This window comes from Bison bison, unplaced genomic scaffold, assembly GCF_000754665.1.
Source record: "Bison bison bison isolate TAMUID 2011002044 unplaced genomic scaffold, Bison_UMD1.0 scf7180017864135, whole genome shotgun sequence".
NCBI classification, from domain to species: Eukaryota; Metazoa; Chordata; class Mammalia; order Artiodactyla; family Bovidae; genus Bison; species Bison bison.
The window spans coordinates 2,100,778-2,119,719 of NW_011494707.1; the positions used below are offsets into that span (position 1 = coordinate 2,100,778).

The 18,942-nt window shown below is 43.2% G+C and overlaps 1 protein-coding gene across 1 annotated transcript in view; it reads right to left on the reverse strand.

The window, feature by feature from the left end:
• The window catches only part of LOC104988542 (schwannomin-interacting protein 1-like), a 46,072-nt gene that overhangs the window by 13,301 nt on the left and 13,829 nt on the right, over positions 1-18,942 (reverse strand). The gene's annotated exons all lie outside the window — the stretch shown is intronic.

An 18,942-nucleotide genomic window follows, 5' to 3' on the forward strand; every position in this document is an offset into this window, starting at 1 on the left:
CTTTTTTAACCATTTTGTGCCGGGTGCGCCCCCGCACCCCGCTCCAGGGATTCTCCGAGAACCAGACACTTTCCCAGAGAATTCTAATTCCCTGGGGGCGGGGACCAAGAAGAGGGTGGGCGGCTACTAAACTCGCACCTCGCGCTAGGCGCGGAGACCACCCCCTACCCGGCCCCGCCCCGCCCCCCGCCGGCGGCCCCGGAGGCCGGCTCCGCTAGACAGCTGAGCTTTACTTTCTAAGGAACCGCAGGCAGCTCGGAGGTCTCACTCCCGCCTCCGCGCCCCTTGAGCCAGGCCCGCCTCTGCTCGCTGGAAGGCTCCGGGTGGGGGGCGCTCTCGGCTCCCACTGGGCAGGGTGGCTCCCGCCGCCCCCCAAAGGTGTGCGGGGCCGGGGCGCGGCGGCCGTGGCTGCAGGCGCCGCCGCCGCCCTGGGGGAAGGAGGACGCGCCCTGCCGGCGCGGAGCCGGTCCCGCCACCGAGCATGCCCAGAGGCTGCCGGGCGCGGCGGAGTCCGCTCTCCCGGCTTTCTCGGCTGCAGGCTGGGGCGGGAGGCCGGGCAGGGACGAGGTTGGAGGGCCCGGGAAAAGGCCCAAGGGCAGGGGACTCGGGGGCTTTAGGGACGCAGACATGGCCACTTAGCAGGGCCGGCTCCCAGGGGAGAGTGGTGAATTTTAACCCCCAAACACATTCATATTTCTTGCGCGCGCCTCAAGCCCTCTCTGCGGGGTTCATTACCCCGCCTAACCTCCCGGCACCCCGAAGCGCAGGCCCCTGCCTCCTAAACCCACGCGGAAGTCCCCGGGTGACCCCTTGCAGGACCTCCCTCCCCCTACACGCGCACATACACAAGCCCATGTGGGAGCCCGAGTGACGTGTGCTCCATGGTCATGCACCATCATTTCCCTTCCACCTTCCTCCTCGCCGCTTCCTCTCCCTCCACCGCCCAGCTCCTGTCGCCTGGCTCCAGCCTCCCCTTCCAAGTTCAGGCTGTGGGTGGAACCTGTTGCTTTAGCACACGTTTTCTTTCCTTTCCTGGCTGCTCGCTGAGAATGACCTATGAGAGGTGTGTGTATGAGGAACAGAGGAGTGCAGATGGGACTAGTATCTGGCATGGAGGTGGGGAATCTGTTCTAAAGGTTTGGGCATGCCTCCGAAGTCCCCCCTTGACCACCTCCAATCTAGGAGACATTAAAGGAGGGGAAGAGGTGGCTGTCAGGTAATTGCCCTGTGGCTTGGCTTCCTTCAGTTTTTCGGAAAACCGAATCAAAGAAACCTTTGCTGGGTTTTTCAAAACACTACAACGGCGTTAGTTCGTTAGCTCATACTCTTTAGGAACAAGGTTCTATGAAATGAAAGAATTGACACTTGGAGAAAGGAGTTGGGTTACAGAGCATCTTTTAAGGATTGCGAGTTTCCTGTGAAGAAACTGTTAGCCAACTCTGGGGAAGAAGGAAATGCCCTCTTTTCCGATTATGAAAAACAGTACTTGGAACTTAAGTGTTCTTCCACAGGCCAAAAAAAAAAAGAAAAAGATACACGAGGTGATGGATGTAAGTAGGTGCAGGGGTGGGGGGGGTCCCATATATATATATAGGGTCCCATATATATATTTAATTTATAGATATGAAATCACCATGGTGGACACTTAAAACATCTAATAATTTTATATGTCAATTGTACTTCAATAAAGCAGGAAAAAATTTTTTTAAGAAAATGAAGAACAAGAAGAAAAAAATCAGTGCTTAATTTTACTACAGATTGGGGAAAACCAGTTTCCTTGAACTTCCAGATTTGGGCCTGTTACTAATTATTCCCTGTGAATTCTAGTCTGGACCAAGCCACTACCCTGGCTTGGCACCCTCCAGATTGAGAAAAGGAGGAATGCTTGGAATTCTTTAGTAGGGAGTGGCTGCCACCCTGACATTTCTTCTAAATCCTAAATGGGAGAGACCCTTTGTTTAAGTGATTTCTGTGAAATGAGACTCTCTTCCTCTCTTAGGTAGGCTTGAGCCAGGGAAGATAAGCTAATCTTTTCACTTGTCTGGAAGCAGCTATCTTATTTATGAATAACAGGAAAGGGGCCTTCTGGTCTGTCCCGTTTACAGCTCTTCTGTAAAATAGGACGGAATATAATTTAAAATGTCTTTTATGGTAACATCTGTAAACAGCCTGCCTCCTGCTCCAAATATGGTTTGATTTTGAGGTTGTTGCAGAGCCCTGGGTCAGTGGGCTGCCCCCTGCGGAATAGAGGTGGCCTGTGAGTGTCCAGAGATAGGAGTAGAATGCACTGTGTGCTGAAAACTAGGGAGCTACTTTTCAAGTCACCATGTGAAGGCTTAGGTCAGAAAAAGCTCGTGCTCTGTGGCGGGACACAGGTAGACAGACAAATGTTGATCAACTGGGGCGATAAGGGACAGCTGTGGTCTCCGTCCAATTTTCAAGCATCAGGACCCCCTCAGCCAGCCCCCCAGACTCCCTCCTGGGTTCAGGCTTAGCCCCCTGCTGCCCAGATGGTCTGTGTTCAGGGAATGCAAAATGACGCCTTAGCAAAACATTTGGCAAGATAGATCCCTGCCAAAAATGCACGGCATTTCAAAGCCAAATAGAAACATCTTTGAATTATCTGTCCTTTTAAATTATTTTCTGACCAGATATTCTGGATCAGATGGTAAAGTGCCATGCCTTTTTTTTCTCTTTTCTCTTCATACAAGGTGCCTAGCTCGCCCCGTTTGCATTCTGCTTCCAGCTTTCCATCTCCTGCCAAGAGCCGTCCCACTTTGGAACATGAAACCCTGCCAACTGCTAGGCCCAGCAATAGTCTACAGATATGTCCAATGGGATGAAGAAATGATTTGCAAAATGATGGAAAAGCCCCGTCTTCCTGTTTACAGGAACAGTTCCTCAAGTCAGGGGCTTGGGGCTTACAGACTTAGATTTGTCCCTGCAGCCTCTGTAGTTAGATGTCACACATGTGAGTCACGTGGGTGTCATCCCAGACCAGCGCTTTCAGCCCTATCAATCACCAGGGTTCTGTCCCTCTTAGTGCCCACTGCTCCCACCCTAGTCTAGACCACTGTGTCCTGAAATTACTAAACAGTCTCCCTACTAACTTTGCCCATTCTGTGTAAGCAGCCAGAGTGCTTTTCTAAAATGCAAATCTGAGGGATTTTCCTGGTGGCCCAGTGGTTATGAATCTGCCTTCCAATGCAAGGGACTCAGGTTTGATCCCTGCTCAGGGGAACTAAGATCATACGTGCCATGGGGCAACTAAGCCCATGTGTCACAATGAAAATGCCACCACCACCTCCACCCACCCCTCTCTCATACACACACACCATGCAAATCTGAGCAGTTTTCTCCTGGATTCATTAACCAGGGCTCCTTACTGCTCTTAAAGGAACTGCTTCCTGTCCAACCTCCCCCAACTTCTTTTGGTTAATTTCTACTCATCCTTTAAGTCTCAGCTTCAATGTTACTTCTTCCTGGAAGGTTTCTCTGATTCTGTGTACCCATCAGAAAGGGATCATATGACTTTACCATGTTCCCATGACACTTCACTTATCACATAAGCTATACCCAAGTTGCTGTTTAATTGCTGATCATCTTTGCTGGACTAAAAAAATCCATTTTAGATCAAGACCCACGCCATACATACATATAAAAATATTAAAAAGTTTCCTAAAACTCTTAGTTTGTAAAATCCTATCCTAATCCATTTAAAACAAAATGTGGTCACATTTCACCATTGACTTTACAACCCTCAAATGGATCAGAGTTTGGGTGTGAAAAAAAGACTCTAAATTCTATAAAGGGAGGAGCTATTTCTATCTTGTTCCTGGTAATTGGAATGGAATAGGAACTTGACTGATATTTGCTGCTGGAATTATTAATAGTTACATTTAATCCTCAAAAACCCTATTAAAAAAAATACAACACCTAGTATCTCCATCTATAGGTAAGGAAGCTGAAGACAGTTAGGTTAAGCAACTAATGCCAAAAGCTAGAAAGCTGGGTGGCAGAGCCCAATATTGATTCCAGGTAGCTGGGCTTCAGAATCCTTGCCCTTAGTCACAGAGCTAAGAGCTCAGCATCCCTTGGTCCAGATGCATATAGATGAATTGACTAAGCCAAACTGATTCCTTACAGCCACCTCAGTGAGTTCTCTGTCTCCTGACCTGCAGAGGCTCCTTGCGCAGTGTTTATACAGAGGACAAGGCAGCTGGCAAGAGCAGCTGTTCCCCTCTGCACATACGTGCTCCAGTCAACGTCCTCAATTGTCAACAAATTCATCAGTAATCAGCAAGTCGGGGCACTTCATTGTCTAAAAGGAAGAGTCTAGACATCTCAGAAAATGAATTTCACATTATTATGAACTCCTTTAAGAAGGCAGCCACCTGAGACTGAGGTCTTCATTTTGACATGGATAGGAAACTGGAATAATACTCAGAGGGTCTGGATGAGATCAGCTTCCTTAGAGATCAGTGCTATTTATAGGATTTTAATCTATAAAGGCAACATTTGCAGAAAGACACAACTGAAATATTTAAATCATAAGGAATAAGAATAGGTGGGGAAAAGATTTATTTGCAAAATTTCCAAACTAATTCTGAAGTTATTAGCCCTAATGCTGAACCTTCTCTAAGTTGTAGCATTTAGAGTAATAAAGATATGGCTAGCAAAGGGGTTTGTATTTTATCTTTATTACATGAATTACATGCAAGTCACATGCAGTACACAGATGCTCTCCTGTTTCATCACCTGAGTGTGACTATATGGGAATATTTAACAGCACTGTGGGGCGGAGTGTCCTGGGTATAGAACATCTGGGCTTTCTTTCCTGCAGTGTCTCGAACCACTTTTGTGACCTCCGCTTCCTCATGAAGGAGCTGGATTGCCTGCTCCCAGTGTTAAGCAAATAGTAAGAATTAACTGAATGATTAAGTGAATGCACTAAAAGGCTTCTTCTAGCTTAAGGACCTTTTAGAAATGTGTCTGCATCATTTTATCACTTTCCTTCTTGGGAGGTACAAAGTTGGTTCCTCCAGCAGTTCAAAAACAAGGTCTATCTCCCTTAGGTAGGTTGAATACATGGTGTGTCTCTTTTATTTCTGTAGGGCAAATGAATTGATTTAACTTATTAGTCTGTACGTGAAGCTATTTTGGAGATGGTTCCTATACACAGCTAAAATAATTTTTTTTCTTCCATTTATAGAGCTATGCTTTAATGAAAAAAACACAACTTAAAAAAAATTATCTGAAATATTTTGATTCTCTAGCAAACCATGACATTGCATTTATTTCCTGTGCTTTCCTCACTAAAAATGAAATAGCAAAATCTAGGCAAAACTCAGCTCATCAAAGATAGCTCCAATGACCTATTTTCTAAACCTGAAACCAGGACACTTGGCTTGACAAATACTACAGCACTCACAGAAACTAGGTGAATGCGTGTTTGAGATAAAGATTACCCTGAAAAATCTGTAAGCATTGGCGAAGAAAGCAAGTCTAACTGTGGCAAAGGGACAGCATCTTTATCAGAGAAAACTGACATAGAATGTGTCAGTCAGGACCTCAGCATATGGCCACACAGACTGTGCCCTGAACAGTGCCAGGAGGCTTGTGAACCCCACCTCAGGTGCCCACCAGGAGGGGCCATTTGGTTCCCTTTGCATAGATGACAGTGTCAATGATGCCCTCTGGAGTTGTTCAGTACGCAACAGTACACATAAGCTCTGGTGGGAATTCCACTGGTAGGAAATTTCTTCTCTGTTGACATGACTAGAAGAGGAAGGCTGCTGTTCTTTTCCTAACCAAGTCATACCACAGACTGGATGGCACAAACACAAATTCAACTTGTCGAAACCCTCCAGTCTTTCTTTCCCCAGACGTTTTCTGTCATCAGGTTCTACTTTCCCTAAGTTCCTAGCACTTCTTGAAATTGCAAGTCTGTCGGCAACTCTGAATTTCTTTTTTGAACTTTATTGAAGGGTATTTGTATGTGCTAAGTTGCTTCAATCGTGTCTAATTCTTTGTGGACTCTGTAGACTGCAGCCCGCTAGGCTCCTCTGTCCATGGGATTCTCTAGGCAAGAATACTGGAGTTGGTTGCCATGCCCTACTCTAGGGGATCTTCCTGACCCAGGATAGAACCCACATCTCTAAGTCTCCTGCCAACTGGGAAGTCCACTGAAGAGTATACATTACATAAAAGGATGTTTAGGAAAAGCTGGGAAATTTTGTAGACACACTGCCTGAGCGGAGGGAAGCATTACAAGTGATGGGCACTGAAGCCCACTTGCCCATCACTTGATACAGGTTGAAATGCCGAGAAAGTGTATACCTTAGGCTTCCCTGGTGGCTCAGTGGTAAAGAATCTGCCTGCCAAAGCAGAAGACGTGGGTTCTATTCCTGGTCTGGGAAGATACTACATGCCACAGAGCAAGGAAGCCCATGTGCCACAACTATTGAGCCTATGCTCTGGAGCCCGGGGACCTCAACTATGGAGCCCATGTGCTGCAGCTACTGAAGCCTGCATGCCCTAGAGCCCGTGCTCTGCAACAAGAGAAGCCATCACAATGAGAAGCCTGCATACCCCAACTAGAGAGTAACCCCCAATGGCTGCAACTAGAGAAATCCCCCACATGGCAATAAAGACTCAACACAGCCAAATATGTATATATATATGGAAGTGAAAACTTCTGGCCACTTCTTGACATAACATTGGAAGCACTCTAAAATTTGAAAGTGGCTGCTGGCATTGTCAGTGTAATGTGAGCGAGAGGAATGCATTGGAAAGTGGAGGGAGGTGGTGAGGTGGGACAGGAGAGAACTCTTCCAAGAGACTTGACTCTGCCTCTGCCCCTGCCTCTGCCTCTGCCCAACTCTACATTTAGGGGCAAGGTGGTCCCTGCAGCTCTTTGGGCCACTGGCCTCATCATGAAAGGAGAACTGTATGAAACCATCAGATGCCTCCAAGGGTCAGGCAGGTGAGGCAAATGAGTGAGGCTGGCAGCAGGGGCAACAGGAAGTCACAGGTTGAGCCGCTAAATCACTGAACAGCACAGAGCCATCTGAATTAAAATTCAGGACAAAAAGCAGGTTTATCCTCATTGGAAAAGACTCTGATGCTGGGAGGGATTGGGAGCAGGAGGAAAAGGGGACGACAGAGGATAAGATGGCTGGATGGCATCACCGACTCGATGTACATGGGTTTGGATGAATTCTGGGAGTTGGTGATGGACAGGGAGGCCTGGCTTGCTGCGATTCATGGGGTCGCAAAGAGTCGGACACAACTGAGCGACTGAACTGAACTGATCCTCAGTTTGGGCTTCCCTGGTAGCTCAGTGGGTAAGGAATCCACCTGCAATGCAGGAGACCTGGGTTCAATCCCTGGGTTGGGACGATCCCCTGGAAGGCATGGCAGCCCACTCCAGTATGCTTGCTTGAAGAATCCCCATGGACAGAGGAGCCTGGCCAGTCACAGTCCATGGGGTCACAAAGAGTCGGACATGACTGAACAGCTAAGCAGAGCATACATCCTCGGTTTATCCCTGGATCACCCCTTGGACCTCTGCTCTGAGACCTACATCCCGAGAATGCTAAGTCCATATGAAATGAGTTAAAGAGGCCATACATCTTAGCTTGTACAGGACAGTCCTGCTTTATACCTGCTGTCTTCGCATAATTATTAATGGCACCCTCCCTTACTCGCAATAGTGCCCCAGTTTCCATGATAAATTACCTGATCATCCCAGTTAAGGGGGAATCATCAATGACTAAACGTAAACTTTGTGGAGCAGTATTTCCCAGATCTGTCCAGACCTTCAAACGAAGTTAAGCAGATTGGGTGGCACTGTTTTATAGGTTATTAGTCTAAATGAATTTCCAAAATAGTGCAACAAAAATGGTTCAGTAAAAACATTATGACATGAATTTTAAAATCACAGAAAATACATGAGAGGTTACCAATTTATGAAAAATGTTAAACTTCACTAGTAATCAAAGAAAGGCAATTTCAATCATAATGAGGTAAAATTTTGCCTGTAAAAATTATTTAGAATGACAGTGTCAGTGTCAGAATGGGTGTGATAGAAGGAACACTCATATATGGTTAGTGGGATTATAAATCGGCTGAGATATTATATGATAACATCTCTTAAATGTCTTTATAATATTTATACTCCATGATCTGTTAATCAACAAATGTTTATTGAGCACCCATTACATGCCAGGCACTGAGAGATAGGTAAAAGAAATAAATGCTAATTGCCCTAAAATGAAATTTCACTGTTGCAGAGAAAAAGACATTACAGAGGGGAAAAAATGTAACAATTTGGATTACAGTTTGTAATAAGTGCCATTCTAAAGGAGATCAGTCCTGGGTGTTCTTTGGAAAAAATGATGCTAAAGCTGAAACTCCAGTACTTTGGCCACCTCATGCGAAGAGTTGACTCATTGGAAAAGACTCTGATGCTGGGAGGGATGGGGAGCAGGAGGAGAAGGGGACGACAGAGGATGAGATGGCTGGATGGCATCACCGACTCAATGGACGTGAGTTTAAGTGAACTCCGGGAGACGGTGATGGACAGGGAGGCCTGGCGTGCTTCGATTCATGGGGTCCAAAGAGTCGGACACGACTGAGTGACTGAACTGAACTGAATAAGTGCCCCCAGAGTCACTGGCTATGACACAGAGAGCATGGAGGTAGTGGATGTGTTGGAGGAGGAGCAGGAAACAGGTTGGTCAGCTGAAGAGGGAGAGAAGAATCTAACAGGCAGAGGGAGCATCTTGGACAAGGTTTTGAGGTTGAAAGAAGCTTACCACAATTGAGTAACTGAAAGGAAACCACTGGTTGGAGCAAGAGAGTTCAGGGAAAGTGGCAAGATGAAGTTGAAAGGTGAGCAAAGAAGATCTTTATCCTAACAGCTACTTAGGGGTTGTAAAAACAGATTTTTTTTTTTGACACTTTCTCCATGGTGAAGAATTGCGTGGGGACAGGATAGAGCAGGACAAGAGTGGATGCAGAGAGACGAATTAGGAAACAAATATAGCAGTCCAGGAAAGAGATGGATGTGGCTTAGGTGAGAGTTGGGGAGATAGGGTGAAATAGAAATACTGAACATATATTTCCATGATAGAATCAACTGGATCTGGTGACTGAATAGATGGAGGTAGTGAGAGAGAGATGTCACTGACAGTTTCCAGGTTGTTATCACAGGGAATTTAGTGCAAAGGTTATGTCTCTTTACTCAAATGGGCAGTTAGGAGGAGGGTATTTGGGCAGGGGAGCAGAAAGAAGGAAAACATTGACTCCTTTTTGGACATTTTCTGTTTGAGATGGTATAAGACATACAAATGGAGATCACAAGAAGGTATTTGGATATGTAGGACTGGAACTTGCAAGAATGATCTGGGGCTGGTGATGTAAATATGGGAGTTGCAGCATATAGATGTGAAAGTTTGGTATACGTGACATTGGAGACAAACAGAGAGAGTGAGAAGAGAAGTCTCCAGCCCTGAGGAACTCCATCATTTATAGATCTTAGGTAAGAAGAACAGGGTTTGTAAGAAAAACAAGAAAGAGAATGGGAGGGGAGACAATAGTTACTCTTTAAAAAATGTAGCCTAAGGACACAGAAACGAGGATCTGGATTTACACATAAAGATGCTCATTGTGGCATATACAATAGTGAAGAATTAGCTTCAACCTAAATGTCAAAAAATTGGAAGATGTTTAAATACATTGTGACATATTCATTCTGTGGAATAAATGCAGTCAAGTAAGATGCTTTTGAAAATTATAACATTAAATGAATAAAGGAGGGTATACTATTATACACACAATGTGATCCACATTTTAAAAAATTAAATGGATATATACCTAGAAAAAGATGTAGCCAAATGTTAATAGTGGTTAACTCTGGAAGGCAAAATTGCAGGTGATTTTTTAACATTTGTATCTATTTGTATTTTTCAATTTCTTTACAATCATCATGGAATAGGTTGTAACATTTTTTCAAACTAGAAAATAAATTATGCATATTTATTTTATTCAAAATGAATGATTCTAAATTTGTTACAGAATCCCATAAAAATGATTGTTCCAATGAGATAGATTTTATTTATATAAATTCTGTGATGAATCTTCATATAAAATAATTTTAGAGTTTCATAAATTGCTTGTTTAATAAATAAATAATAAGCAAATAAAAATAAATTTGACTAATTAATAAATAATGAGTAAATAAACTCCAGGAGATAGTGAGGGACTGGAGGCCTGGGGTACTGCAATCCGTGGAGTTGTAAAGAGTCATACACGACTTAGTGACTGATCAACAACAAAATGGCTTATTAATATAAAATTTTTGAATATAAGATTTTCTTTCAAAATATAGATTGAATCAGCACACTTCTGAAAAAAAAGTTTGAGACCATAATGAATGGAAGCAGGGGCTGGCAAACTTTTACGGTAGATGGCTAAGTAGTAAATGTTTTTGACTTTGTGAATCATATAGTCATACTGAATGTTACTTATTTTTTTTCCTAAGCAACCCTCTAAAAATGTAAAAACTCCTAATTTTCCAGCCATACAAAACCAGGTTGTAGGCTTGATCTGGCCCACAGACCATAGTTTAATGAGCTCTGGAGTAAAGGATGAATATGCTAAGAATAACACATAACGGACTTCTCGGGTGGCCCAGTGCTTAGGAATTGCCTGCTAATGTACAGGACACAGGTTTGATTCCTGGTCCTAGAGGATTCCACTTGCCAGGGACAGCTGGACCTGAACACTGCAACTACTGAGCCCATCACCTAGAGCCCAGTGTTCTGCAGCAAGAGAAATCACTGCAATGAGACACCTTTAGGCAACAAAAGACAGCCAGCGCAGGCAAAAAAATAAATAAATTTTAAAAATTAAAACAAAACATTAAAAAAAGAACAACATATAACTACTTTCTCATTAAAAACTAACATAATATTGGGATTGAATGTTCAATTATTAAAATCCTAGAACCCGTTGGGATCTATTTTCAACAGGAAGCAGAATAAACAGAAAAGATCCAAAAGTGTGTCTAGTGTGTGTGTGCTCAGTCGTGTCTGATTCTTTGCAATCCCGTGGACTGTCTGTGGGATTCTCCAGGCAAGAATACTGGAGTGGGTTGCCATTTCCTTCTCCAGGGGATCTTCCTGACCTAGGGATTGAACTTACATCTCTTGCATCTCCTGCACGGGCAGGCAGACTCTTAACCACTGGAGTCACCTGGAGCAAACTTTAAAAAGAAAGTCTTTATCTTTTTTAATGGAAAACTGAACCTGTGCAAATACATCACGAAGTTGGTAGTTTTACCTAGAAAGTAAAAGCTAAAGAAAAATTTCTTATAAAATGAATCTTTTCATCATTCTATAATCTTAATTTTTGGTGCCATGAGGGGAGTGTTGCTGTTATATCCAGGAATCTATTCATTTGTTCAAGTCATAAACCTGGGAACCATCCTTGTCCCTCCCATCTGTGCTTCACGTCCAGTCACCAAAAGATGGAGCTTCCCTGGTAGATCAGCTGGTAAAGAATCCACCTGCAATGCAGGAGACCCTGGGTTGATTCCTAGATCCCGGATTGATTCCTAGAATCTGCAACATATTTATTCTAAGGTTATATTATTTGAGCTTCTCTGGTGGCTCAGATTGTAAAGAATCTGCCTGAAATGCAGGAGACCTGTGTTCAATCCCTGGGTTGGGAAGATCCCCTGGAGGAGGACAGGGCAACCCACTCCAGTATTCTTGCCTGGAGAATCCCCATGGACAGAGGAGTCTGGTGGGCTACAGTCCATGGGGTTGCAGAGTCAAACACGACTGAGCAACTAAGCATAGCATAGAGTGCTGTTAATGCTCCAAGCAGATCCGTGTTCCTGGCCCCTACACCCACCCCCCAGCTACTGTGAATATTGGCTTATGAAGGCTCACAGCTATCTTCTATGGTGCAATTTATCCCTCTGCCTTCATCAGGCCAGGAATAGACCGTCTGATCCACATGCTACTTGGCATTTCTCCTGCCCCATCCTGCTCCTCTCACTTTCTTACAGGCTTATCCCTTAATAAACCCCTTGATATGAAGAACTGACTCATTGGAAAAGATCCTGATGCTGGGAAAGATTGAAGGCAGGAGGAGAAGGGGACAACAGAGGATGAGATGGTTGGATGGCATCACCGACTCGATGGACATGAGTTTGAGCAAGCTCTGGGAGTTAGTGATGGACAGGGAGGCCTGGCGTGCTGCAGTCCATGGGGTTGCAGAGTCAGACACAACTGAGTGACTGAACTGAATTGATCTGAAATCACCTGTACGCAAATCCCTGTCTCAGACTCTGTTTCTAGGGAACCTGACCTAAGACGTCAAGATCCCATGATTCTGCTTCTTAATATATTTGGCTTTCTGACCACTACATCTGCTTGGAGAAAGGAAACAGGACTGGGTTATTCTTATAATTTTATTCTAATCCAGGAATACATTTCAAAATTTACTGTATGACATCAATAACTTTTATGAATACCAGGAAATAGTTCTTATAAAATATGTAGTAATGATCTGATAAACAAAAACACCCATAAAGACAGACAAAGAGCATAGGAGAGATTTAGCTTTAGGTTGATATTACTAAATAGAATTATTGCTCGTATTATTTGCACTAGTGAGTGGAAGCAGCTGTATCTCCAATATTATCAATTTTGCTAATTGTTATTGATTATATTTTAAAAACTGTACTAATAACCAATAGCCTATAAATAATCTTTTATTATAAGGCTTTTCCACTTTATTATACTGTAATAGTTTCCTTGGTTCTTAATATGATGTGATTATTTGCTGACTTGGAAGAATACCTTTATTAGAATATGCATATGTGTTCAATTTATCTTTTCAATTACACCTACATTAAAACCTTCCAAATCAAGTTTGCAAAAACAGACAAGCAACAGAGCCTATATGGCTTGTGATCTCCTGCACTATTGCATCTGGTTAATGATGACAATAACCTTCAAGAATAAGCACTGAATTAATCGGAGGGTTCTGTGTGTGGCTCCCAGGGAAGTGTGCACTGCAGTCCAAAGGCTGGATCCAGAGCAAGGTGAGAGCTGGAAGCATGAGGAACACAAATCCCCTGCAACATCCAGGGAGATGGTATACGAAAGCACCGAGTTTCACCAATAGTAACGTAACCGTTTTTCACTCTTTCCTCTAAAGTGATTTTACTTTTCTTATTCTGGAAGAAGGAAATCAGCTGCTTCTCTACTTTCTCAATGAAATACATTTTGCTTCAGGTTATTCATAGTTACTCTCAACTGACAAATCTATTATGAAGAACAAAGTCGACCATTCTTTGGTTTGATTATCACTGAAACTGAGTGTTTAGTGCTCAGGTAGCCATTAGCTCAGTTAGTAAAGAATCTGCCTGCAATGCAGGAGACCCTGGTTCGATTCCTGGGTCAGGAAGATCCCCTGAAGAAGGGATAGGCTATCCACTCCAATATTCTTGGACTTCCCTTGTGGCTCAGCTGGTAAAGAATCCGCCCGCAATGTGGGAGACCTGGTTCGATCCCTGGGTTGGAAAGATCCCTGGAGAAGGGAAAGGCTACCCATTCCAGTATTCTGACTGGAGAATCCCATGTACAGTCCATGGGGTCACAAAGAGTCGACAACAACTGAGTCACTTTCACTTTTCAGCCATTTTCAGTGAATAAATTGCTCATCAGCAGAGATTCAAATGCTCTTTTCCCCTCCTCACTTATTTCTTGTGTTCAAAAGAAAACAAAAGAGAAACCTCTGAGTATGCTGTAATTTAAATAGAGGCAAGTCCAGATTGCTCCTGGGATTCCCTGGGATTCCCAGATGGTAAAGAATCTGCCTGCAATGCAGGAGACCCAGGTTTAATCCCTGGGTCGGGAAGATCCCTTGGAGAAGGGAATGGCTACTCACTCCCGTATTCTTGCCTGGAGAATTCCATAGACAGAGGAGCCTGGTAGGCTACAGTCCATGTGGTTGCAAAGATTCAGACACAACTGAGAAACTCACACACACACACACACACACACCAGGTTATTCCAATGCCTATAATGAGTCTATTTCCTGGGAATTTCTTTTCACTCTCATCAAATAACTTCAATGAATGATAGTCACATTCCTCAACCTGAGCATGGGCATCTCAGACTCCTGAGCATGGGCTCAGACTCCTCTCCCACTCTCAGTGGAAGAGTCAGGCTCTCCCTCATGTGGATCTGGGCACAGGGCTAGAGGGTGGCCTGGTTGGTCTGAGCTGGCAGTGGTGGACAAGGGACAGAACCTGGGACTAGACTCCTGTCTAAGGCACAGTCACTTGGCTACCACCTCCAGGATTTTGTCGTACTATGTACCACCTCTGGCTTCCCAATGAGTCAGCAGGTAAAGAATTCTCCTGCAACGCAGGAGATGCAAGAGATGAAGGTTCAATCCTGGGTTGGGAAAATCCCCTGAAAGAGGGAATGGCAACCTGCTCCAGTATTCTTGCCTGAAAAATCCCATGGACAGAGGAGCCTGGCGGGCTACAGTCCATGGAGTCGCAAAGAATAAAACAAGACAGCATGCACACATACCACCTCTACTCCAACTTATACAATATTTTACGCTAAATCAATTGTTGTTCAATTACATTCATTCAAAGGAGAAACTTTATATTACTATGATAAATGGAATATAACTATTATGTGCTGAAATAGAAGTAAAGTATACACATATGACATTTTATCAACTTAAAATTAATTTTAACACCTCTGAAATTGAGATGTATCTTAGAATTAATGGCATCTTACAATTATAATTGGCAACATCATATTTTAGTAGCACATAAAATAATGATGTGTTTTACTTATAAGTGATGTATTAGATTTGATGAAATATGTAGATTCTATAAAAACAATGTTACTGAACTTTTAAAAATGAAAAGTAAAAGTGACAAATGAAAAACAGAATAAATCAAACTGACTTATAAAATGTGTGGTTGGGGATTTCCCTGGTGGTCCAGGGGCTAAAACTCTGCACTTCCAATGCAGGGAGCGCAGGGCTCCATCCATGGTCAGAGAACTAGATCCCACGTGCCACAACTAAGAGTTTGCACGCCACAACTAAAGATCCCTGCATGCCACAACAAAAACTAAAGATCTCACGTGCTGCAACTAAAACCCAGCACAGCTAACAAATAAATAAAATGTATGGTTGAATATAAGTTTCTTGTTGATTATAGTGGAACTTTGGATCAAACTAACTAGAAATCCAGTTAGGATTTCTAGTTAGGATTTCAGACAAAAATAACGATCCACATCAATGAGACAAACCTGTTAGTTTCTATATTAACCCACTAACTTGCATTAGGACATGGCTTATGTGCATGCTTGCGTGCTAAGTTGCTTCGGTAGTGTCTGCCTCTTTGCAACCCTATGGACTGTAGCCTGCCAGGTTTCTCCATCCATGGGATTCTCCAGGCAAAAATACTGGAGTGGTTGCCATGCTCTTCTCCAGAGGATCTTCCTGACCCAGGGATTGAACCTGCGTCTCTTATGTCTCCTGCATTGGCAGGTGGATTCTTTACCGCGAGCACCACCTAGGAAGACCAAGGATGTGGTTAAGACAGCTCAAAAATATTCAACTATTTAATCTGCTACATTTAAGTGTACATATACATACTCAGCAACTTTAGGAAGTGATATTTCAACATATCACTTAATAAAACACAGAGGTACTTGTAAAATTCAGTATGTGGGAGTCCTTCCCTCTTGGTTGTCTATGCTTCTAATGGGCACTGCTGAGGGTTCCATTATTGAGGGCTTGGAACACTTATGATTATGCCTGAGCACCGCACCCCTGATTTATGAGGTCTAAGTAAGCTTGATTCCCAGGACAGTACTACATTTGTCTCATCCTAAGCAATATTCTCTGTGAAATTACAGGTTTTATGCATGCATTCCCTTCTGCAAAATATATATGAATGTAAAAACAAGACTGTCAAAAGACATTTGTCTGAGTATCACCTAAAAATTACTGTGTATCACACTTTGGGCAACACTCATCTCGATGGAACACCAAGTAGAAAGGACTCAGCGGAAATGGGGACAGTTGGGTTACAGCTAGAACCAGGTGGGTCAGGTGGGGCGAAGAAGGCAATCAGGAGGCAAAAGTCCTGCAGGAACTGTCCAGGACCTAGACCTCTGGAGAAGGCCCTGGAGTAGGGAGGTGCTACCTTCAGAAGACAACAGCATTCATTTTTCCATTTCTCTGTTCATTCATTGAAATATCTACCATGTGCCAGGCACTGTGCTGGGTTCTGGAAAGAAAGAGTTGAAAGAGGTCAAACAGTTCACAGTGTAGAAAGGAAATGAACAGCAGTGATTACAGTTGGGTTTCAAAATATTAGGGTGGGTGTAGACAAAGAGTCCAATGAAAAAAAGTATTGGAACAGGGCATTTAACTCAATGTGGACCGCCCAGGGAAGTCTTCCAGAAGGAGTGATGCTTGAATTGAGTCTTGAGGTGTAAGTGAAAGTTGCTGAAATCCTCCAGATGCCAAATGATGGAAGGATACCCCCATCTCAGGGAACAGCGTGGTCAAAGTTCAGCAGTTTGTTAAGAAAGCATGATCTGTCACCCATAAATGAGAGATGTTAATATAATTGGAAAAGAGAAAGTGAATATCAGAGGATGGTAGAGAAAGAAGCTGAAAATGGTAGGAAATCTCAAGCTGGATGTGAAGGATACTGAACTTGACCTTGAAGTTCACAGAGACCTGAAGGATTTTAAGCCAGAAATGGCTGGATTATATGTGTGTTTTGTGTGTTGACTGATGTTGAGGAAAAGTAAATTCTGTATTAAAACATAACCTGAAGGCCTTAGCCAGAGTGCTAGACAGTCAGCACGTAGAGATCTGTATCATGTAAAAAACTGAAGTATGATCAGGACACAGGACTGTGGGCTGCTGAAAGGGCGTGAAAGGGCAGATGATTAGCACTGAGGATGTGAGGTGCTGAAGGAGTCCCACATAGGCAGGAGAAAATCTCCCAGGTGAGAATAAGAGTTTGTGAAGAAAGGAAGAGGAAGAGCCAGTGCTAACTTTCACAGTGAGCCTAGAGGGCTGGCTTAACCTCCAGCAGATGACAGCGACAGGGAAGGCTAGAGAGTGCTGGAGGCATTCCCTCTGTATATCCTGAGATAACCCATTGTGTCAACTTTTATTTATACATCTACATTTTATTTATATATTTCTTTTTTTAAAAAAAGTGTTTATTGTGGAAACACTTCAAACATTTACATAATCGAATAGCACAATGAACCCCATGTATCCATCACCCAACTCTAGCAATTATCAGCCCACAGTAGTCTTATTTCCTCTGGATTATTTTGAAGCAAATCCCAGACATCATACCTTTTTAAAACAATGATCTTTATCCTTAACCCAAACCTGTGTCAGAATCATAGGATATGACGAACTTTGTACTGTGGCTAATTAAAAAATACTGAAAATTCACAAATACAGAAGCAAAGTCTACTCTCTAGTAAAGAGAAATTAATAATAAGACAATATGAACATGATGTTATTTAGAGAAAGGGGTATTTAGAGAATAAACCTCAGTTATTTAGAGAAAGGGGTAAAACAGAATAATTTAGAAATAATGCTCATCTGGTAAGCAAAGATACTAGTAAAATCCTACAACCTGAATTAAACTAATGAGGTTAAATATATGAGCAGTGTTCTTGCCTGGAGAATCCCAGGGACGGGGGAGCCTGGTGGGCTGCCGTCTATGGGGTTGAACAGAGTCGGACACGACTGAAGCGACTTAGCACCATATAAGCAGGAAACAGAAGAAAATTGATTTGAAAATGTGTGTACTAAAGCACCAAAGAAATAAGCTATTAAATAGGAAAAGCAGAAAGACCTGGGCTGACGGTGGGATAGGGAAACAGATTAAGTGTAAGTTGGAATATAGCGTAGCTCATTTAAAAGAGATCCCAATTAATTCCTTCATGCAATAATTACTGAGCGCCTGCCACGTGCAGGGCACCATCATGTCTCTGGAATGTCACCGGCCTTTAGTAAACCATCTTCGCTGCTTAGAGGAGGTAACAAGTGGCCTTTAGTAAACCATCTTTGCTGCTTAGAGGAGGTAACAAGTGACCTGAGGGCAAGCAGCTGCGTGTACCTGATTCTGCCTGAACCTCATCCAGATTCTTTATTAAACACCTGGCTTCTTGAGAAATAGAGGCAACTGGAAGGGGTTCAAAGGAGTGGAAAAGAAAATAATTAGAGGAAGAGGTTGGCTTTAACAGAAGGATCAAAGGAACGAAATATTGGGAACTTGGCTAAGCTGGGGGCTCAGGGTAAAAAATGAGCTATCTGAGGCATGTAAAGAGTGAAGTTACATAAGAAATATTGAGGTGGTGCAGAGGGCATAATGGAGAGCCTCGGACAGAGGAGGAGAGGGAAAGGCAGCTGCCAGGGGCAGGATAAGGCACTCAGGAGGCCCAGGGCTACAGACAGCACATTCTGACATCAAGTGGGACTCTGTCCAATGGTTACAGAACGTGGGCACTATTTTTAACCTTTCAACTTTAGAAAAGAAAGTGTTCTGAATCACTGCTAACCCTGATGAGCAGCATGGGAAGGGAGAGGAAAAAGTATTTTCTCTCAAATGTAATTCATAGATAAGTTCTAATGCTTCTCACTCCCATGATGGTTTCTCCAGTCAGCAAAAGTCTTACCGGGGATGGCAGAGCAACAGAGTATTAGTTCTCTGGTTAATGTTTTACCTTTTCACTTTAGGTCTTAGTGACCTTATTTTGGCAACTTTTTTGGTTCTTGATCAGTTTCTTTCATTCAGACTCTGGGTCCTTATTTTGTGGAAGGAATTACTTTTTTTTTTAAATTTTA